General features: G+C 36.3%; 1 protein-coding gene across 14 annotated transcripts in view; it reads right to left on the bottom strand.

The window, feature by feature from the left end:
* The window catches only part of CCSER2 (coiled-coil serine rich protein 2), a 169,624-nt gene extending 148,338 nt beyond the window's left edge, over nt 1–21,286 (bottom strand). For 7 of the 14 annotated variants that reach the window (XR_005654806.1, XR_005654805.1, XM_039872279.1 and 4 more), the window contains exon 1: nt 21,141–21,262. The gene's annotated coding sequence lies outside the window, so the exon portion shown is untranslated. The other 7 variants (XM_039872275.1, XM_039872274.1, XM_039872276.1 and 4 more) reach the window with 7 other exon arrangements.
* Between the last annotated feature and the right edge of the window lie 3,540 nt (nt 21,287–24,826).

The raw sequence follows: 24,826 nt of genomic DNA, 5'->3' as shown, positions 1-24,826 counted from the left end.
TAAGTAACTTGTCCAAGTTCATACAGATAATAAAGGACCAAGACTACTGAACCCAAGTCAGTGGCATTGCATATGGTAAGTAGTGGTGGCAGCTGCAGCAATAGCAGCTAACACTTTTATAGCTCTTACCATGTATTAGGCACTATTTGAGGGTTTCATATATATTAATCTATTGAAGCTTCCCAACTTTATGAAGTAAATAAACCTTTATTTTACCACCATGGAAACTAAATGTAAAAGGGTTAAGTAGTTTTCCCAAGATCATACAGCTAGTAAATGGTGGGGGCCAGGACTGAAATTTAACTATTACCCTCTATGGCCTCTCTCCAACTCATTTTCTTAAGCTAACACTCAGTACACCTGTGTTTTTGAACTGCCGATCATGATATTAACTTATTATTTTAGAACAAGCAAGTTTTTTTTTTTGTAAATGAAAAGACTAAAATAGAATGGACTACTCCATTCTTTTCCCAGTAACTTCTCTAGTGCTGGACCAGGTAGCTGAGATCCTGGGGGTGGCAAACTGCAGGAAAAGATTATGTAATGGATGTGTTTAGTTTTGTAATGGGTGGGGAAGGAAACAATCAAATTTAACATTAAAAATATTCAAGAACTATTTGTGGAGCACAAATCAGAAAATCTGTATCTTCTCTAAGTTTGTATAGAACAGGAAGAGAAATGTTTAAGAATTATTCTAAGTAACTGTAAAGTCAATTTCAATAGAAAAAAAACAATAATCTAGTGTTAGAAGAAATCAATACTTTGGAGAAACTTTTAGAAGAATATAAGGAAAAGGTGTGAGCTGAGAAAAGAAGTGAAGAATATGTTCACTTCAACTCTAATAAGAGAAAAAATGTAGTCACCAAACACAGGTATGCAAAATTAGAAGGAAAAAAAGTTACCAGAGCCTCTTGAAGAACTAAAAATAACAATATAAAAATGCCAATTTTTCAAAACAGAAACAGGCTCATAGATACAGAGAACAAACTGATGGATGAAGGCAGGGGTGAAAAAAGTAAAGGAGAATAATAGGTACCAACTTCCAGTTATCAAATGAATAAGCAATGTGGATGTAATATATATCACAGAGAATATAGTCAATAATATCGTAATAACTTTGTGTGATAACAGATGGTTACTATACATATCGTGGTGATTACACTGTAAGGTATATAAATGTAGAATCACTATGCTATGCACTTAAACTAATATGATATTGTATGACAACTATTTCAATTTTAAAAAACTGCATTTTTTGTCAAGAATATCACAATAAGAAAAAAATCATTTTTAAACAATTATTACATGAACGGGAATTGTATCTTAAAATAACTCCTTATGCAAACATAGCTAAAACCAAGAGAATAGAACATGGAGTGCAAATCAGACAACAACTACAAACAAAAAAGAATTAAAGTTTCTTGTGCATTAAGTCAATACTTCTTACCACCTAAAGAAATTAGATGTGGCTAAGCAATCCACTGAGGAAAATGAAAAGCAACACTCTAAACAGGAAGATGACATAAGAACACTAGAAGTAGAACTCGCTGATTCAGGTGATGCAGAAAGTAGCTTTGAACAGCAGTTTGAAGAAGAAATCTTAAAAGGATAGATACTGAACTGGAATATAGTCAGTTTCATCATTAAAAGAAAGTTAAGAAACAAATAAGGAAAAAAGTAGCTATAAAGTGTGAACCGGAAAACTTTTAGTGAGACAAAAGAACAGATGAAGGAAGACTGATATTTTTGTAAAGAGGAAGCAGGTGAAGTTCAGGAAAATCTAAAACTTACCAAAGAACAAAAGGCAAAGAGACGTTGAAAGAGTATACAAATACATGTATGCATTGATTGTTTAAATGAGAAAAACATAAGTGGAAACTCGAATTAATGTAACTGAGAAATCAAAATCAAAACTGTCTGAAGGTAAAAAGAATAATCTTATTTGGGGTGAATTACAAAATACTGGAATGGACCAGCACAAGAGAAAACGCCAGCAAAAGAGGACAGATGATCTGGGTTACTTCAAAAGGCTTTTATCTAAATTCTATAATCGAGCTGTCAATGAAAGATTAAAATAGATTAAAGACTGTAAAATGGTGACAAACTCAGTCTCTTCATATGGAGTGACTCCATTTGTGTGTGGTAATGGTCTTATTCCTCAGATCAAAGAAACGAGTCTCGCTGCAGTCAGTGGAGTTAGAGACAGAGTAAAAAGCTTTACTATAATGTTTTTTAAAACCTGAAAAAATACTCTAAAATGTAATTGTATTATGTAAACATTTTTGCTTTTGTAAGTGTCACATAAGGAAAATCAATATAGAACTTAACGATGGTTACATTTTGTCTGTAACCTAAGATGGTTCCAGAAGTTTTTATAATGTTCAGTTGGAGTTTTAAAATTAATTTTGCAACATTTCACAGAATCACTTTATATTTTGGAAATATAATATTTAAGATATACCTAGTACCTAGCTAGTAATATCCTAAAACATTCTTTTCCTACTTAATAATGAGTCAATATCTTTTCTACACATACAACAATGATAGAACAGAAAACAGCAGAAGGCATCATGCTTAGTGGAGGGTGTTTCATAACACTTCAGTTTCAGTTATGTATGTGTGTGTAGCATGTAAAATGTCCTGAACATTATAAAATTGAAATACCCAAGGATAAAACAATTTTTATGTAATGCCTAAGAAGTTCTTTCTGCATAGGTATTCCTTAAAATGTAAAAACCCTACCAACAAACTTTTGCATATACAGAAACCTTCTTGCACACTAGTTGCCACTCATTCTTCCTGTTTCCCCAGTGCTTCTGCCATAACCAGCTGACCTGAGTAGACAATGATTACTTGTTGGCCAGTACAAAGAACTGTTATATTTTGGGGTCCTGTTCACACACCTCCTCTCCCTCATGATTTAGCCTCTTTAGACTTAAAAGGAGACAAGTCACCATTTTGTCTGTCTTCATTCTCATAAGCAATCCTATCCAATACAATCTCTTATTCTAGCACTGTCCGTAGAACTTTCTGCAATAATGGAAATATTCTGTACCTTCCTTGTCCAATACAGTGGCCACTAGCCACATGTAGGTACTGAGCACTTAGAATATGGCTAAGGTGACTAAGGAACTCAATATTTATTTTTATTTAAATTTAATTCATTTAAATTTAAATAGTTACATGTGGCTAGTGGCTATCATGGACAGTACTGTTATACACACAAACAAAAAAAGTATTTAATCTCTCCTGTCTTTTCAAATCTTGCCCAGTTAGAGGGGAAAAAAAGGCCTCTTTCTTCATTCTATTTCTGAATCAAAAAAACATGCCTGAGGAAAACAGATACACCTTGAAAAATAGATAAACCATATAAAAATAGCTTCTTATAAAATTATTTAAATAAAATTAGACATAAAAAATAAAAATGTATCTTTATGTCCTTGAAAATGCTACTCTGTCATATAGTGTATTTTAGTGAACCAGAATTTTAGAATTGGGATATTATAGACCATAAACAAAATTGAGGTCAAAGAAGTTAAGAGAATCGCCATTCACAGTTTGTTGATCACAAAGCCAGCTTTTCTGACACAGATATGCCCAGAAATTCTTTGAGAATTCATTTAACAACCATTTAACAACCAGCAAACAACCAGCAAATTACTAGATACTAAGAATAAGACAAAAACTCTACTCTCAGGCCACTCATTCTTTCTAAATATCCACCTGTCTCCTTAACGCTCATCTAACAAAATGTGATTTTCTTCACGTATCAATTAAGAGAATAATTTCAATCAATTTTATTTACTGGATTTAATTACTAAAATCCAATGGTGCTATTTTCTATTATTTTTGGTTGACAAATATAAAATAATACTTTTATGAGAAAAAAGCTTTCCAAGTACTAAATAAACATCTTTAAGTTTGGACATTACTACAATTCAATTCTAAAAATTTTTCTGTAAAAACTAAGAATGAATTTATTTTTAAGTTTGTTTTTTAAATATGCTAGTGATATTAAGCAAGCTATTTCTCAGAAATAGCTTTCTAAACTTTAGTTATAATTACTACTTATTAGTTTTAATTTAAAATAATCTTAAAATATGAACCTATTTCAGGACAGTAGGAATGATAGTATTGGTATAGAATATTCAAATATTATACTAGCAGTTTGAGGTTTTGGAAATAATTTAGAAAGCAAAGAATTGCCCTGAACAATCCCTAGGTCATTCAGTTTATCTCAGGTCTCTAAGCCAATTTGATATGTTACTGAGGAAAAACTGAAATGTTTTTAAATCTCAAGGGAACAAATTTTGTGCCTTAATTTCACTTTAGCAATTTTTTTTGGTAAGTTCAAATGGGTTAACAGTGTGGTAAGGACACAAAAACAAGCAATCTTAAACGACACTAAAAGAAATGCAGTATTTAAATCAGGAGTGTTAATGCAGACTACTATAGTTTCTCACTTACCTCTAGTCTTCTGAGCATTACATTTTATCCTTTCTTATTAAACTATAAAATAATCTTTATTTTAAAACTTCTTATAATTCCACCACCTTAATACAATTGTTCTCATTACTTCAGGTACCCTTCTAAATCACACCTAAATACCTAGTCTGCTATAATAACTACCTGGATACAATATAATATTATACATTTTAAAATATTATTTTATAAATATTTCCCACATTTTTATCATTATATTTATTTTAATGACTTCTGTGTATTACATTGAACTAATATGCTATAAATCATTTAACCATGAATTACTGGACCAAAGTTTATGAACATCTTTATCCTTCACTACACCACTTTTAAAGTTACCCTGACAAAATGGATATATACAAAATGTGTGAACCATGTCACATGATGAAAAGTAAAGCATTTTAAAAACCAAGAGAATATATAATTATTGCTGTCAAATAGTTTAAGGTGTTAATGAGGGGCAGAACTAGGTTCAATGGACGGAGCAAAACAGAAAGGCAGTTTTCAGCCCCAAGTAAGAAAAACTTTTCAAAATATAAGAATTAGACTAAACAACGAAATAAGATTACACATAAAACACTAAGCTGTCCATCTCTGAAAGCATTCAAAAACAAGCTGGAAAATCACTTGCTAGAGATAATGCAGATTCTACATTGGGTAAGCACTGGGGCTAGACAATCTCTCAGCTTTCCTTTCATTCGTGTATTCAAATATTTATTAATTACCTGCTAAGATCCTAGCAATGTGCTAGATGCTAGGTATACAAAGGCTGACAAAACAGACATGGCCCCTATGGTTTTTGCAATTATAGTCTAGTGTAGGAGACATAAATAAATTAATAAACAAAAAAAAAAACAAATAATTACAAAACATAAGTCCTGTGAAGGAAAAAAATGAAATGTTATAGGAGAAAATAGCAGACTGGGCATCAATAAGGCACCTCAATGGGAGATATTTAAGTTGCGATCTAAAAGAAGAGGAGCTAGCTATGCAATGAGGACTCTGGAGCAATTAAAAGCCACTGAATATTATAAGCAGGAGGTGACATGATCTGATTTTCATTCCTAAAAGATCATTCTCACTATTATGGTGGAGCATGAACTAGAAGAGAGAAAACATGGAGGCAGGGAAATCAGTTAAGAAGCTAAATAGGAAGGAATCCTACCTAGGATGAGATATGATGATGGACTAAGCAGGCTGAAGTAGATGGATAGAAAGGAATAGAAGAGTTCAAGATGCATGGGGGAAGATAGGAGCTACAGCTCTTAGTGATAAGTTAAATGCAAGAGATGAGGGAAAAGGGAAAGACAGAAATCAAGAATGACTTTCAGGTTTTTGGCCTGAAAAACTAATCAAATGGTGCTACCATTTTCTTAGATGGAAAGACTGGGGAAGACACAGATATGAAGTATAAGGAGAATCCAACTTTAAGTCACCATGATTTTTTTTGGATCATTAATACAAAATTTCTACCAAAATATCTCATGATTGACTCTGCTCTTTAAAAGGCAGTCTGTGGAAAGGGTAAAGGAAACTTGGTCAATTGAAAAAAAAAAATTGAATACAAATCGTAAAATTAAATTATTGTATCAATGTTAAATTTAGTCAAGTCCATAACTGTACAGTGGTTACATTAAAAAAAAAATCCATATTCTTAGAAAATACATATGAAAGTATATATTTAGGGGTAAAGTGTCATGATGTATGCAACTTATTCTCAAATGCTTGGCATGTGTGCGTGTGTAAGGGAGGGAAGGAGGGAGGAAGGGAGAGAGACACCGAGACCATGGATACATATATAGACATATGCATAAGCCTATACATGTACATATGCAAGATAGAGAGCGAATGGCATAAAATATTAGCAACACATGAATCTGAATAAAGCTATTCAGATATTGTTTGTACTATTCTTATTCTTATAACTTTTCTGACTATGAAATTATTTTTATATTTAAAAACATATATATATTTAAAAAGTCAGTTTTGGACTTCTCTTATTTATGCTATCTTGAATTCTTTTCAATCCATCTCATATGTATTTCCCCACAACTAGTCATCTTGTCGTTTCTGTTACCCAGAGCAGTGTCCCCATTAGGGAAACAAGAAGCATATACAATTGCTCTATACAGATGGCATGACAAGAGATAGTTATAACAACAGACTTCTTGCAATTTGCAATCTCACATGAATGTACAATGTCTATATCTCTGTTCCCTTGAATGTACTGTGTCCTATGTCCTGATCTATATCAGGCTGCTAGATGACATCTCTTTGATTTTATATTTTCTCTTTTCATGTAATATATAACAATAAATCTCACTGTAGAATTAGCAAGCTTGTGTGACATCTGCCTCAGTTAAGTACTCCTCCTATGTGCCCCCTTACCTGGGAGCAACTCGAGAACAAGAGACTACAACATATTTGATTTTTTAAATTCCTAAAGACTATCATAATATGTAGAAAAGATAGTTAATAAACGCTAGTGAGTGACGAAAAGTTACTGAAAAAAAATCTAAATATTTTATAACTGCAGTTCTACTAAAAGGTTTTAACGTAGCAGTATATGTCTTACTCTAATTCCATATCAAAGGAGACAAAACATCTAGAGGTTGCTGATAAAGAACTGGAAATGCCAATAAATATGCAAAATCCCAAAATTGTGTTTACCTCCATAACACAAATAATTATAATTTTATAAAATATAATTGATAAAAAGTCAAAAGGTATCAGGCTGAGGCCTGAGAATCAACCATACCTTCAAATCAAAGTACATTTATATTTAACCTATACTAGCAACTGGTCATTACAACACAAGGAACACTTCATTGACAAGAAAATACACGTCATAATATTCTAGACAGAACTTTGCTCTCTATTTTCAAAGAGTCTTTAAGTAAAATTATGTAAGGTAAGAATATTCGACTTAGTAAACCAATTAAAAACTAATCATTTTATTGTGAGAGTTTTTCAAATGTTACAATTAAACTTGCCAAAGAGAATATGATTAAATGAGAATATACATAAAGTACTGCAAAAACAAAACTATAAAGTCGAAAAGCATCTTTGCTGAAAATGATTATATGGTAATGCTATCAAATCTTAAAATACCAAATGCTTAAAGGACACTTCTGAGCTTGCAAGATTAACAAAACTTCGGTAAATCCCTAGTAGGATCTGATATTCTTAGCACGTAGAAAGGGCAGAACCCCAGAAATTCAAATCCAAATAAAACGCATCACTGTCAGCTTGTCGTTCTAGCCCCTTAAGAAATAGCTCTTTCTCCATTTCATACTCAGCACAAGTCTACTTGTGGTTTATGACCGTTTCTCTCCTGACTCAATGACAGCTCCCAGATACTTGGCACTTAATCTGTGTGCTGCCCAAAGTTAGTGCTCTGAACTCAACTAGAGTTTGCCCAAATGCTGCACATCTCATCTGCAGAATGGCAGGCAGCCCAACTTAGCCATTAGATCCTTAGCAATAATGAGCATGTTCCTCTAACCACCCTCTTTAGCCCTCTCCTATTCTGAACAGAAGTATACAATGTTCCTGCTTAGCTGGGTACTTTATTTACACATTCTTGCTGTCTATTCTCCTAGTTCCCTTTAGGTCTCCCTAACTCATGAAATACAATGTGCATGTCAATTTGTAATAATTCCGAAATCCATCCTGCCTTCTCTAACACTACCTTATTTTTTAGTCTAGAATCTTACCATCTCTAGCCAGTATTCTAACATGTGTCCTTAATTCCCTACCTTCTGTTTCTTCCCCTTCAATCCATCCTTTATACTTTTCCCAGAGTTAATAATCGAAATTATAAATCTGATCATGTCACTCTTCAATTTAAAATCCTTCAGTGGCTCTCCAAAGAACAAACGCCATATAACAGTACTAACAACAGCAGATAGCCGTTGAGTAGTTGTGTGCCAGGTACCTAGATTACCACATTTAAATTCAACAGCGATCCTAAAGTGTAGATATTTTTATTATTCTTAGTTTTCAGATTTAAGGAAATTAAAACTTGGAGAAATCACAATCTGTCCATAGACACACAGATAGTAAGCGAATGCAGCTAACATTACAAATGCCTTTAAAATTTGGCTTTGGTATTCCTTTGCAGCTGCTCTTTCTCACCATTAACCCAACAAACTCTGCCTTCTACTCACACCAAACCACCCAAGGATCCGTGACCAGAGAATACGATCTTTCAGGACTCTTTACCAGACCGCATGCTACTCCCTAGGCTCAAAATGCCACTCATCTACCTTGGTCCACCTTGTGAACTCCCTATGAAGGTTTTTTTCTCTTTCTCACCTCCTCTACCACAGGGGAGCTCTAGGCAGAACAATATAACTGAAATGTTATACTCCAATCTCAATTTCAAAATAGTGCCACACAGAATGTTCGAATAGATCTTCCAAGGAAACTTTCAAGTGAGAATCTAGTGCCAGCCTCATAAACTCTAAATTCATCAGAAAATGAATAAAATCAATATAGTCAACAGCAAAAGCTAATATAAACACTTAATATTTTTGGAAAATATTCACAATAAATAAAATTTAATTATTTTGAAATGTGTTAAATCATTTAGAATATAAGGAACTCAAGTTTTAAAGTACTTTATTCTGCAAAGTTTTAAAATGTTACAAGCAAGACAAATTCTATCTAAAATCTACTGTCTGAAAACCAAGAAAAAGCTCAAGAAACTAAGAGCACTTCTATGGCTATATCTGGGTTCAGAAAATAATGATTTTATACTAAATGGCTTGTGCTTACAAAACATATTAGATGATTATGTTACATACACTGATTATGTTACCACATAATGTAGCATTGGCACAGCAGGCCAGCATCTTCCAGGAACATGCATAATGGTACCAGGAGTCCGGGTATTAACTGACAGTTAAACAGCATCTCTTCAAAGCACTACTCAAATATATCAGCTTACAATTCCTCACACTAAAGCTCTTATTTTTGTCTATTCAGTCTCAAGATCTTCCTGTAGTTAACTGCTTTTAACTGGCATTTGGACACGAAACTCCAAGTGTCACTTTCAAACTTTTAATCTCTTTTCTAGCTCATTAAGAAAATGTCCTGTAAGATCATTTCTGGCACTTATCCCAGACAGACTTCTGTTCCTATATATTTTTCTTGCTTTTCCCTTCTAATCTTTATAAATCATATTCTTAATCCTTAGGCAATTTCTTGTAAAAAGTATAAACTATTTCCTAATAATGTCATTTAATAAAAATATTTAGGAAATTGACCTTTAGTAGATACACAAGGATTAGTCTATGATTCAAGCTCTATTCTTGTGTGGCAGGCCCAAAACTATTTTGCCTTTGGCATTTCTACAGAATATAACCAACATGCATTTCCCATAGAATATCCAGGACCAGGCAAAAGACTTACTTTAAAGGGGCTTTTTCCAATGGTCTACTAAGGATATTAGAGCCTGGGTCAAGGAAACAGTAAAGGAAATGGAGAGGAAACAGCTCCATCAACAGGTCTTGACAGCTAATGGAAAATGTGGCATAGGAGAATAGAAGCCAAGATGATTCCTGGGTTTATAATTTGGGTAACTGAGTGACTGGCAGCATCATTAATCAAGAAAAAAAATGAGGTGAATTCATGGGTCTGGAAAAGACCATGCGCTTAATTTTTGATGTTCTAAGTTTCAGGTTTTCTACTGGGCAATCAGATGGGCATTCTAATGAGCAAACCTAAGGACTGAAGTACTTAAGACGAAAACAGGCTGAGGAAACGAACACAAAAAGGTGATAATGAAAAACAATATATATTCACAAAAGCACAACAGAATAAAGACAAAAAGAGGTTAGCCTGAAACTCCAGGAAACATGAATGTTAAGGAATAGGAGTCAGTAAAAACAGTGGAAAAGAATATGTTGAGAAAGAGAAACAGAAGAGAGTGATGTCATGAAGACAACGGAAGAGAGAGTGTTAAGAATATGGGCATGATCATATAAAAGGTTCAGAATGGATTTACCAATCAGGAACTAATCCAAGGATAGATACAATTCCAGTAAGTAGAGGAAGCAAGAGTAAAAACATTGCTGAAAGGGGGAATGGCTCAAATAAAGAAGACAAAAAAAGGAAAAGTGTGAAGTGTGTTTAGAACAGAATGTAGAAGAGTTTCACTAGAATGGAAAGTTCATATAGCATAAGACAAGAAAGAAGCCTAGGCCAAAGGCTTTGCATTCCTGATTTTATTCTGTTTTGGACTTTATTCTGTAAGCAGGAAGATCAAAGATACATAGCTTTTTTTGTCTTTTTAAGACAACTACTCTGGTGACAGTGTCCATGATGAACTGGAATGACAAGAGAAGGCAGGGCAAGCTATTAAGTATCCTAAAATTATCTAAGTATAGTAACGAGGGCCTGAAAGAGGTTGGCAGCAGCCAAAGTAAGAATTAAGCGATACAAAGAGATATTCTCTACTCCTAGGGTGCCCTAGATCGTCCACTATTACTATAGTATTATACTTATCACATTGTATCATAATCATTTGTGGATTGGGACCCTCTCTTATTCAGCCTTTCATCATTAGTACTAACAAATCAGGAACACAAGTATTGGCCAAAAAATATTTGTTGAATTATAATAGAACTCAGTAATAAGACATAGAAGTGACACAAAGATACTGCAGAAAAACCTAAGTAACTTACAAGAGAGTGATATAGAAAGCACTAAAAGAGAACTCATGATCAAGTTTAGGGAACGAGTTCAAGACATGTTTAGGGTGGAGAGTATCTAAGGCCAACATCCAAATAGAAATACCAGAGAAAATAATAAAACCACAGAAGAAAAAATATTCAGATATTTAGACAAAAAGAGACTTGAGATATACAATGAAATCATCAATAAACCTCATTATTTGCTCATAATAACAAATGTTTAATAAAATGTTAATTTCCTAAGACACTATGGGTTATGATTGTAAGCATGCCATCTGAATTGCTCATTTGTATATTCTGTACAAATTAAAATGATGTAAAAGCCCAATTAAATGGATCAATCAAAACTAGGTCAATGTTGAGTAATTTTTTGCTTTACTCAATTACTCATTCAACAAAAATGAATTGAGTGATTATATGTTTGTGTTGGGGTAAGCAGGACTAATCACAAAACCAAATAGAAGAAAATAAAGCAAATACTACAATAACTGCAAATGTTATAAGAACACAGAGAACAGAGAATATAATGGAGGATAGGTACAGGAATCATCATAAAATATGCCTAATAGCTTTCCTAGAAAATGAGACATCTATATTGAGCTTTTCATAAGATGAATTGTTTTAACAAGATAGCTAAGAAGTTGATGGTATTCTGAAAAAAAGGAATAGTATGTGCAAAAGCATAGAGATGTTAAAGAGTTACTCATCTTCATGGAATCATGACAGAAGGTGAGGGTCAAAAGTTCATGGAAGACTTTCTGTACACTGATAAAGAATTTGACCATTATCCTGTGGTCCTTTGGTAAGAAACATGAGATGTACATTAGAACCATCTAGGGAGCACTCCAGATTCCCGAAGGCAAGTATAGGCAAGAGGTAGGCCAAAAGCAAAAGAGAGCAAATTAATTTCCGTAGACAACAGAGAGCCACAGAAGATTTTTAAGCAATAATACGACCTGATCAGATCTGTGTTTCAGAAATCCGAAGTCTGTAGCGTGCATCAGTGGCTAAAGGAAGAAAATCTGAAGGAAGACCAATGAAGAAGATTAAGAAACAACTAAAGTGATGCTCCAGCACTAAATATTGACAACTACTTACTCAAGCCACAGAAAGAGGTACATAAAGTGCTGTAACTATAATACAAGCTTTCAACATAAGTTTCTGAACTCATCTCAAATAGCAATTCAATTATCAGAAGCAATTACAGTAAAAGTGTGGCCAGGTACATTAGGAAAAAAGGAAAAAGAGTAGCCATCAAATTTTCCCCTTGAAAGTACTGCATTTATAGTTCAATTAAAAAGTATTTTTTTAATAATTTTTTTAAAAAGGTACTTATAGTAAAACTACAATATCAGAGATTACAAAATCAAAAATTATAACCTACCACGTGGCAAGCACTATGCAAAACTGCTGAGGATAATAAACAGGTAAAAGTTACCAGAGAAAAATAGGTTAGCAAAAAAAAAAGACCATTTAACCCACTTCCTAATAATTCATAAAAAACATGTTACCCACATATAAAAACTACAGTTTTGAACAGATGAAAATTAACCAAATTGAGTGGAGGAGATGTTCTTTAATATCTCTCCCCACTAGCCAACATCGTCACTTGAAGGAAACAGGTTAATATATAAGGACATATATATGATAATGATAGATCTTGGGTACACGGATTAGGATAAAACCAATTTCTTTTTCAAAGAAGCGGTTCTTGTCATTTTTCTCTCTCCCTCAGATCATTCCAACAGTTACAAATATTTTCTATTTATACAAATATACTAGAAAAGCGCTCATCTTTAAAAAAATAAAATAAAAATTCCTTGACTTCACATTCCCTCCAGCTATCACTCTGTTTTTCTCAGCTTCAACTTATAGCAAACTCCTTAAAAGGACTGGCTGTCTTCTATTCCTCTCCTACAATTATTTCTTAAACCTACCCCCAATCAAATTTCAGCTCCTCCACTCCACCAAGAACTTGTTAAAATTACCAATGATTTTCAGATTGTTAATCTAACAGTCATATTTTAGTCCTTGACGTAATAGCATCTGATGCAACTGTTAACTTTCTTCCTCCTTAAAACATTTCACTTGGCTTCAATCACTGTTAATTCTCCTCCTCCATCACTGGGGTGCTTCTTAGTCTTCTTTGCTAGCTTTAGCTCTAACTCTCCCTTCTCCCTGTCCCCTCCTCCCCCCAAAAATTACAGAATCCCAAGGCAAAGTCTTTGGATTTCTCCAGCCACACTCAATCCCCAAACTAACTTAACCCATTCTAAAATCTCTATGCCTAAGGCTGGAAATTTATATCTCCAGCCCAGACCTCTGCCCTGAACTGCAGATTCATGTATACCCAGCTGCCTAGACAATATCTCTATTTGGACTGCTATCTTAACATGTCCCAAACTGAAATTGTTTCCTTCTAAAAATCTGCTTATCCTACAGCTTCCCCATCTCAATAAATGGAAACTCCAGTCTTCCAGCCAAAACCCACAACCCATATCCAATCCGCCATCAAATTCTGTTGGCTCTGCCTTCTAAATGTCTACAGAATGTGAGCACTTCTCCCAATCTTTACCTAAAATCACCTACTCAGGATTAATGCTGGAGCATGCTAAAAGATTTCATTATGCTCTGCTTCTGACATTTTCTAAATAGTAACTGAGAGGTCTATTTAAAACCCAAAACATATAAATGGCTTCCCACCTTCAGGGTAAAAGCCAAACTCCTACTGGCCTATAACATACATAATCTATTATGTGCCCTTCTCCCATTCCCCCATGCTCCACCTCCACTCATCTTCCACCAATCACTTCCCTCAATGCCACCACTTAGCTACTTACCACTCCTCAAAAAAGACATTTGTAGTCTTGCTCCATCTTCTTCAAATGCTTTCTTCCCTAATACGTGTGCAGATTAGATGACAATTTCACTTCTTCCACATTATCTCCTCAAATACCATTCATCACTACAGCCCTCTCTGACCATCTTATATAAAACAGCAGCATCCCCCTCACATCATCTTTCCACCTTATTCTGCTTTGTTTCTCTCCACAGCACTACAATTGCCAACATGTTATACATATATTTATTTCCTATATGCTGTCATTCTAATGTAAGTTTCACAGGGTAGAAAATATGTTTTCCTCAGTGCACTATTACTAGCAAGTGCTCACTGGGTATTTCATGAATGGATGGATGACAAGAATAAGGAAACTCCAGGCTCAGTATCTCATCTCAAAGCCTGGGTTGAGGGAATTTACAGCATGTAACTAAAATCCTGGAAAGACGCTGATGGCAAGAGTGGCCACAAAAACGGCAGTCTAAAATCTAGCTGATGCCAATAATAAATAAGGGTTGACAAGTCCAGACTATCTTAAAATGAAGAAAATAAACTTGAGAAAAAATTTTAAATAAAAACAAAAGGAAGAATTCAAATAAAGGCCATCCCTGCCTCCCCATTCCCTGGTAAAGAAATATCACCTGGATATGTTTCCTGTAAGCTAGCCTACCAACTCAGACCAAAATACCATCAGACCCATTCTATACACTAAAATAGCTGTTAGGAAGAGCTCCTGCTTTTCTAAGCTATGATCTTCAGAAAAAATTGTAACTCCCAGCCCTAACATTGGCTGCCAAGACATAATGGTCAGAGAAAGCTCTCAAATTTCCCCAAAGCACTCAAGCTGCAACCAAATATCATTAATAAGATGACAACAACAATGCAAAGTACCTTCTGGTATCTGCTATCTTTGTTGTCCCTAGTGTATTCACTAAGGGCTCAGGCATCAAAGATTCTGATATCTTGGTACGGGGGTAGAGATATGAGACAGAGACAGAGTGAATTTAAAGAAACAGGACCTAGATTTTTTGCATTGTAAACAGAGGTAGATTGCCAGGGATTGAACATACTAAGATATGTCACCTGGATCTTTCAATACCAAACACCAAAACAGACACCACAACAGAGATCACAGAAGAACCAAAACCCTGAGATATCCAGCATTCCTCAGCTAAAGAGCTGTATTACATCTTCCATTCCCACACATGAAACTAAAGATATGGGGCACGAGGCCATGCCAAACTGTATAGCTGGGAGCAGTGGTTAGGGAGAGGAGGGTGGTGACAAATATGAAAAGAAAGGGAGAAGAGGAGTAATTATTCACTTTCTTTTCTTTTTCTTTCTCATTGTACTTACCAAGTACAAAAACTGAGCAGATGAAAACTGGGAAGGAGAAGGCAGAGTGAAGGGTAAGGATGCTCTGTAGAAAATAGTAGCATTAGAAATCAAGCACAAATTCCTTTTCTAAGTGACTCTTTGAAAAACAGACATATGAAGTTAGGAACTGACCAAGAAAACTTAAAACAAGCCCACACACCTTAGATAACTATAGAATTATACAAAGAGAACAGAAATTCTTAATTATTTGAAATGATGATCCTGGGGCATTGTTAAAATCAACAAACCTCAAAGATGACCCAACCATATTTAAACTCATCTATTGATTAACATGGAAAAGTAAACAGGTGAAAATTTCAGCTTTCACGGACCCAGCCTTTAAGAATCCCCTGGCTTCCCAGTGGCGCCAAATCTCAAAATAACCAATTAGAAGTCTTGAAGTCAGAGAAGAAATTCTGGGGGCATTCAAAAGCAATCAATTTAGCAGAGAAGAACTGAAAACTCAGAGATTACACCCAACATACCCTGATTGGTCAATTCACTTTAAAAGAAAAGAGGGTTCTGATTGGTTGCTCTCATTAGGCTGAGTCAAGCCCCAGCATCAGTACCCATAGCAAGCAGATGTTAGAGGCTAAAAGAGGCAGGTGGTGAATGAGAAAGGTACTGGCAGGTGGAGGCAGGGCAGTCTGTAACAAAGGAAAGACAACTCAATTCTGTACAACCACTGCCCATCATCATAATACATTAGGCCACACCAATCAGAACTGTTTGTAGCCTGAAGTGTGGCATTCTGTGCTTACTTCTGTGCTAATACCGCCCTCTCCTTAATATTCTTCCCCTGATGCAGGTGGCTCTCCCCCTAGTCCTTGACAGCTGTCATTTTCTAGAGCTCCTCTTCCTCCATGCATTCTTTGATTTTGGTGATCCGATGTTTCCCACAGGCAGTTCAGTCTCTTGCCCTCTTCCTGTATTACCTCACGCCTTCTACTCAGTCCCATCCTTGACAAGCACATAATCCAGTGGGGGAGGTAGATGTGTCACTGAACTAGGTGCAATACACCACAGCCAATGCTATGAAAGACATATAACAAAGTACTATGAGCGCATATTCATCTGTCATTACCCCATTCGATATCTTCCAAATCAACACTCCAGCTTCCCACTTTCTTTTAAGTCAGTTACTAAGTCCTGTATCTTTCCATTATATCCCCTGATCTCCAAATGCACCTTGCAGTTCAGGCTTTGTTTCTCATGTGACTTGTTTCAACCACTTCTTATCAGAAATACAATTCAATATGTTTTCACATTGCCACATCAGCCATCTCCCTAAAAGATATAACATACCATATAATCCCCCTGCTTTAAAGCACCTAATATCATTCCAATGCCTAAGAGATAAAATTCAAAACCTTAGCAGAAAAAAAAAAACAAGATAAAATACACTTTTCAAATAGAGTCCTTAAAAAGTAAGCAGACTAAGTTCCAGTTCCACTGCTTTTTAGCTGCTACCTTTGGCAGGTCACTTTACTTCTCTAAGTTTTCTCACCTGCAAAATAAAAATACATAAAGAACCTACCTCTCCTGCGGTTGTTAGAAGGATTAAGTAAGAAACTCCATGCCAAATAACAGCACAGTATCCAGCACTCAATCAATATTAACTATTACCCTGGGATATCTCATCTATGTAAAATGACTCACTCCCCAAAGGAATCAGACAATCAAAGTCTTACTTTCACATATTATAGAATGATTAACGGGAAGAGTCAAATCAGAAATGGCCTTCTGGTTAATCCTGAACTAACAAAAACTCCAACTAACTAAAATATTGCTTTCATGAAAATTTTGGTTTGTCTGAATTTACTATAATTTATTAAAAAAAAAAACAAACCAAGTACCCATTTACTTAAAAAAATAACTAGATTATGTTTTGTTTTGTTTCTTCTTCAAATTTGGGAAGAAAAACAGCAGCAGTTTACCAGTGGAAACTCAGATATTTATAAGAATGTGATTCTCTATAGTATAAAATACACATAAATTAAATTCAATCTCAAATGCATATGTAATTTGCTGAAGATATATACATATAACAAAACAAATTCTAGAAGCCTAATAAAAATGTGCCTCAGATAGTGGACACACAGTTATTCAGATCTCACAAACAAAAGATGAACTCACAAAATTTTGTTTAAAAGTCAATGATTTTAATAATTTTAAAAATTAAGAAGTCAGCAGAGGGTAGCGGGGAAGGAAGAGAGGAGAAGTAGATGGGGAAAATTTTTTTTAATTAAAATCATGTCTTCAATTAAAAAAATTAATTAAAAAAATAAAAAATAAAACTACAAAGTCTACAATAAAAATAACAAAAAAGATCAGAACATATTTCAAGATATTAACATATTTATGATGTTAAGCGCTAATAAAAATTAGTGAGAAGATTCCAGTAAATTTATGCACAAAGGACAAATCACACAAAGGAGAAAATAAAACTAGGAAAATAGTGCATTTGCTTTCCTATTGTAGATAGTGATGTTAGACCCTTATATACATTTTTAAAAAACAAATTTTCAAAAACAAAAGCCTATAAAAGTATAATAAAACTGGTAAACCAAACTTCAGAAGGCAGTGTAAATCAATATAATCTTTCAGAAATAAATTTGGCAATGTATTTCGAAAATGTCAAAAACCTTCATACCCTTTAACTTTGTGATCTCCTTCCTGGGACTTTAGCCTAAAGGAAAGAAGCAAAATGAAGGACAGCTATTTATTAACTGCATTACTTGCAAAAGAGGAGGCAACTTAGATGTCCAATTATTAAAAATAAGCAACTCAACTTGTAACGCTGTATAATAATTTAAATGTACAAAAACAACTATGAAAGCAAATATTAAACATTACATTTATACTTTAATTATAGTATAAAATCATAATCAGGCCCACCACAGTAAGTACACGATTATCAATTTTTCCCCAAAAAACTTATTACATTGAGTAACAACATAGGCTCATGTCACATACAAACTAGCCACACATGTAACTTTAGCCATGCCATTAGCCAGCTGTAACCCTGTTAAATTAAAATCTCATTTTACCATCAAAATGTAAATGTATGTGGGATCTCCATATGGTGAGCAGAAGCCACTTGTTATGGGGCATTTGGAGAGGGGGCTCCAAGCACTGAGGTTAAAAACTATCTGACCAAACAGAATGGTAAAGCTCAGGTTTCTCCTATATCCCCAAATGAATTATCATGTTTCTCAGCTACTCAAGGGCTCTAAGCCCCTAGGAGTGGCACCTAAGTATTCGACAGCAAGCAGATTTGCTCTCCCTCTGAAAACTGTCAACTTTCCAATGTACCATGGAGTAATAAAAAATACACAAGCATGAAGTCAGATGTGAGATACAGGCCACTCTAATAACCTGCCAGCTTTAGTTGTTTAATGGGTAAAATTTTAAAAGCAGAAACAAATAATCTGTTCTTCCAAGTTCAATATTCTATTAATAGACTCCCTTTACCAATATATGCCTAAGCCTCCCAAAAGCCCCCCGCTCAGATTGTCAAACAATTATTAGGACTTAGAATTAGAAAACTGGGTGCAAAGGTAAAATATTGGTCAAAAGATCTGGACTGTATGCCAGCTCTGTTCCTTTCTACCTGTATAACCTTGGGCAAACTACCTTGCCTCAAAGTCATAAGATCAAAGAAACAGCAGTCCTTACTGGCCATGCTCTTTTCTTCTTGCATTAAAACACCCTGGTTTCTTGTCATAACCAAGGTTTCACTTCTAACCAGCAACAATAATTTTGACTTCATTCTTGGAATTTAAAAGTACCTCGTTTGTGCATTCATCTTTTCTAAATTTTCTGATATTCAAAGAGGTAATTAATAACATGTTGCCAATCTTAAAGCTATAATCAAAATGAGAGCATTCCTCAAAAATTTATTCAATAAATAGTTTTTGAGCACCCGTGCCACACAACAGTATGTGCTGGAGTTGCAAAGGTCTCTTCCGTTAAGAAGCTCAAAAGTCTGATGGAGACAGACATATAAACAAATCATTAACTACCAATTGACAAATGCTAACTGCATAATGTACAATGTACTATTGGTTCAGTCAAGAGTAGCAGGATAAAATGTCTGAACAAGATTCAGACGTGATATTTTGGTTAGGTCTTGCAAGGCAAGCTGTTTACCAGTTTGAGAATTCTCAACACAGGGTACACTGTAAAACCACAAAGGAAGATGTCATCTTCAGAGACATCTAAGTAGTCTTTGTATAGAGAGAGAAGGCAAAATGGCAGAAGATGAAATTAGAAATGTACACAAGTACCAGAAATGTGAAGGACTTGGACTTTTATCAAATAGATTATGGAGAGTCACTGACAAACTTTTAATCATAGAATCAAAGTCCCCTTCTTCCACCATAACAAAAAAGCTGAGTCAAGGCAATAAACAAAAAAGTGCAGGTATAGATGTAGAAAGGTAAAATTGTGTTTTGTTCTGTTTTGTTTTGTTTTTTAAATGCAGAGTTCATGATTTCAGTATGGCTTCTAGCAGTTCCTTACTATGGCATATTAACACAATACTGAAATAAAACAGTTTGAATTACAGCTAAGATTCAAGAAAGTGGTTTTTTTTCCCTACCTAAAGATTATTTTACATCAATATTGTTGTGAACACTAAAGAAAACAACAAAATACTAAAGAGCTATAATTAAGAGAAGAAAACTGACTTTAGGCAAAATATTCAGAAATGTTTAAATCCTCATCATATATTGATTTCAGATAAGACATGTTTTGTGCCTATCTTTTGCAAAAGGAAAGTATTTAAAATGTTTTTGGTTAAAGAACTGTCACCACCACTAAACTCTTTAAACTGGTCTGTAAGAAAAAATTTTTAGTGGCTAAATAGGTTCCATTATATTTTAATGCTCAGGAAAAAAGAAGAAAAAGAATGTCTTTTCAAATGGCTATTGTGAGAAGTCTAAAACTCAATTTATCTCACCTATGGTAGTGAAACATCCACATGCCAGTCTGGGGCCACTAAGATTCCCTGCATCAGTCATTTCCACACTGCTAAAAGGCCTAGTCTTGGAACAGCAAGCCTAATTGGCTGGGTAGCCTACAAAGATGAATTTGCAATTACTGAAATTCGAACTCAAGTTTAGCCATCAACGACTATCTCAAAGCAGTCATTCCTCCTTCTACTCTCACAATAAAAAGGCGGTGTATTATATTTATCTATATGTATACATAGCAGACTTCTAAAAAGGTGAGATAGAGAAGCACCTGAACTGCGTGGTCCAAAGTTTCATCTCAGGATGTGTTTTAGGGTGTGTCTTTGTTTTGGCCCAGTAATTAAAAAAATAAAAATAAAAACATTAAAAAAAACCTGTCATTGGGGCACCCCGGTACTTTCCCCTATCAACCCTCACAGCATCCTGACTCTGAAGTCACCGAGCATCTCAGCCTCGCCCAGATCTCCCGAGAAAAAGGCGGTAGCCCCAGACACCGAAGACCCCGGCGCGCCAGCCACGGTCTGCGGGCCTGAGGGTGGGGGGCGTCCAGCATCCCAGCTTCAAGCCTGTCTCGCCTGAAGCGTCTCGCGAGGGGCTCGAGAGGGTCACCCCACCGGCAAGAGGCCGAAGGGCGCTACTGTCTTAACCTGGGCGCCTGGACCTGAGTAACCAGACCGCGCCCCCTGCCAGGGCTGTCGCAGAGGCTCGCCCCACCCCGACACTGGCCTGGGCTCCCCCGCCAACCCCCGCCCGGAGCCACACTCTCACCCTGCGGAGGTTGCGCTGTCTCCTCTGCCGCGGCCCAGCTGCGGCTCGCTCAGCGACCTACGGACCCGAAGACCGCTGGTGAGGCGAGGAGCCACGGGTCACATCCCTGGCGGCCTTGCCGCCGGACCCGCAGCAGTCAGCATCGCGTCGGCTGCCTGAGGGAGCGCCGGACTCCTGAGCCACCGCGCCCCCTCCCTCGGCCGGCGCCCGCCTGGACTCCGCCCTCCAAGGCCCAAGCACCGCGCGCGCGCGCAGCCCCGCCCTGGGACGCCTGTGCGCAGGCGCGAGCCTCCCCCACCCGCGCCGAGGCTAGACCCCGCCTTCGGACCCGTCCCCGCTGCCTGACTCCGGCCTCGGCCCGCCTCTGGCCCCGCCCCTGCCCGCTCGCCTGCCGTTCCAGGCTCCGCCCCCACCTCGGGACCCACCCCCATTCCCTGACCTTGCTTTTCTGCCGCCTGACTCAGGTGTTTGCTCCGCCAACTCGTGACGCCAGTCCGGCGGCTGACCCCACCTCTAGGCAGCCGTGTGGGCTAACATTTGCTGTTGACCTGAGTCAATCATGTCAACTCCACCTCCTGACCCAGAAATTTAGAAGTAGTTTGAGCTTTGGAACTGACATATGCTCCCCTCCCTTCTTTTGTTGGTTTGGACACCTCCAGCTTTTTGTATCTGCAAATCTATCCCTGTTCCTTATCTTCCAATGCTCTAGGGTATGGCTGAACCACACAGCCTGCTCGTCACGCCACAATAGGAGATCTTGCTGAGCCTGAGGAAAGGAAGGAGCACTCCCAAATACTGAGATTTGGAGCAATTCCGTGGCGCCATCAATCTGGGTTCCTTTTGCCAAGAACAAGGCCCTCCTTGGGGCTTCTGTCACCTACAGGACAGCTCCGCTCATTTCTTCTTTGATGGCTGGGCCTGCTTTGAGTGCCCTTACCATGGAGGCCCCCAAGGTCTTGCTGTGTGTTAAAGCCCTGGAGATGCACTCATCTGGCGGGTAGACTAACTGCTCTCTAAAATTCTTGAGGCCACGCTTATCGACAGTTCAACTGAAATAACATTTAAAGAGGATTTCTTGAAAAAACATCCACTTCTTCCGTGTCTCCAAATCACTGATACTCTAAGGGGAATGAGAGTATGACTTACCAGATTGAGATGAGAAGGCATGCCTGATTTGCATAACTATATTTCATTTAATAATATACTTTAATATTTGGAAAATGTTATTTTTAATATCAACCCCTAGAAATGATGGAACGATAAGATGCATCTTTAAAATGTTGAGAAAGACTAGATCTAAACACTACAATTTATCTTTGGGTTAAGTTAGATCATTAGAAAGGCAAACACCACACTGAACTCTTCAACACCCCGCAAGAACATCCCTCAAGATCTGCAATTACTAACATAGGCGTTGGGGTTTATGCCATCAGCTAAACTGAGGGATGATTCGAGAAATGGCTCCCCACAGTTTATCTATGAAAACTGAAGAAGATGCTACATGCTCAACAGTCTCCATGTGAAGAACTGGGAAAGGAACAGCTCTCAATTCCCAATACCTGAAAGACCTATGCTTTTCCAAATTGTTAGGTTATCTTGCGATTCCCTGAACACTTGAGGTGATCATGTTTTATCTTTTCTTTGGCAGCTCTTAAGTACTAAGTCAACTTTTCCTTCCTCTTCTGCAAAGGTTACTGGGTGCTTACTGTATAGGAATAGTTCCCAGCTTCATCTAATTTTTCTTTTTGTTATTTTGTCTTTGTCCCAAATTTCCGAATTTCCTTGGTTGTTATCATGTCACATTAATTTTATCAGCTGCGTCGAAGTGTTATATAGAAAAAGGTTAATATTAAATATATACGTGTGTATTCCTAGAAGTCTGACCTCTGAGGCTCTGAAGGCTGCTTAAAACTGAGGTTAAGGATAAAAGGGCAGATCAAGGTGAGCAGTGGTTCACAAATTTTAGCATGCACCAGAATATCCTGAGGGGCTTAATAAAACACAAATTGCTGGGTGCCATCCCCAAAGTCTCTGATTCAGCAGGCCAGGAAAGGTACCCCAACATTTGCATTTCTAATAAGTTCCCAGGGGAATGATACCCCAGGGACCACACTTTGGAAACCACTGCACTAAAGTACCTCCTCAACAATCTATGCTGCAATCATCCTAATCAGATAGGAGATGACCATTTCCCAGGAACCCTTGAAGGACTGATGAGAGACAAAGATTTAAGTATCACAGACTACCCTGTGGACAAATATCACAACTGTGGTAACCTTCAACACAGGCTAAGCAGACGAGATAACAGCTGAGAAGTTCAGGGCACGGCCCCAACCCCATGAGCTAAGGGAGTAGAACAGAAGATGAAGAGTTAGAGGCAGATGGTATAAAATTCTGTGGTGGGAATGTCTGTAGTTTGATAAACCCTCCTTGTGTTTCTCTGGATGGGCCCAGTGGTATCAGAGCAAAGATACAAGTAGTCAGATGATCTTTCAAGATCCAGAATGTCTAAGAGATGAGGCTTCTGATTTATAGATGTCTGTATGGAGATGAATCTAGAGAAGAGTTAGCAAGCATGTTTACAAATTTTTACTATACATTTTTTGGTTAGGTAAAAAAAAAAGTGTCTACAGTATAAACATAATGGACAAAATGAGAAAAAGACTTGTCTCACAATTCTCATACATGTTTAATACAATCACAAAAGCATTTCAGCATATTTTTCTAACTTTATAGACACCCTTAACATGTTTTATTAGTTTGGAGTTAACATTCCTGGAACTTTTTGTATATGTCTGAAAGTGTGTACATATTATTTATTTATTTTTTACTTAAATAATACAAATTTATAATATTTAAAAAGATGCTCAACATTAGTAGTCATGAGGGAAATGAAAATCAAAAGCATAGTAAGATATCACTTCACACCTGTAAGAATTGCTCTTATCTAAAAGAGAAGAGATAACAAGTGCTGGCAAGGATGTAGGGTAAAGAGAACCCTTGTGCACTCTTGGTAGAAATATAAATTGGTGCAGCTACTATGGAAAACAGTATGGAGTTTTCACAAAAAAAATTAAAAATAGAATTACTATATTATCTAGGAATCCCGTATCTGGTTATACGTACAAAGGAAATGAAATGCTTGAAAAGAAATCTGCACTCTAATGTTATTGGTATTATTGATAATAGCCAAGACATGGAAACAACTTAAGTATCTATTGATGGATGAATGGATAAGGAAGATGAGGTACATACACACAATGGAATATTATTCAGCCATTAAAAAAAAGGAAATTCTGCCATTTGTGATGACATGGATGGACCGCAAGGACATTATGCTAAGTGAAATAAGTCAGACAGAGAAAGACAAATACTGTATGTCTCACTTATATGTGTGGAATCTAAAAACAGTCAAATTTATAAAGACAGAGTGGAATGGTGGTTGCTAGCGGGTGGAGGAAATGGGGAAATGTTGATCAAAGGGAACAAACTTTCAGTTTATAAGATGAATAATTTCCGGAGACTTAATATACAGCATGATGACTATGGTTAACAGTAGTTATTATATACTTGAAAGTCATTATGAGATTAGAGCTTTAATAACAACATACAAAATGGTAATTATGTGAAGTGAAACAAAACAACAACAAAATGGTAATTATGTGAAGCGAAAGATGTGTTAACTA

The sequence above is a fragment of the Pteropus medius genome, unplaced genomic scaffold (assembly GCF_902729225.1).
Source record: "Pteropus medius unplaced genomic scaffold, Ma_sr-lr_union100, whole genome shotgun sequence".
Taxonomy (NCBI): Eukaryota; Metazoa; Chordata; class Mammalia; order Chiroptera; family Pteropodidae; genus Pteropus; species Pteropus medius.
The sequence above is the reverse complement of the archived record's forward strand: the minus strand, read 5'-3'. Positions and strand labels throughout refer to the sequence as shown.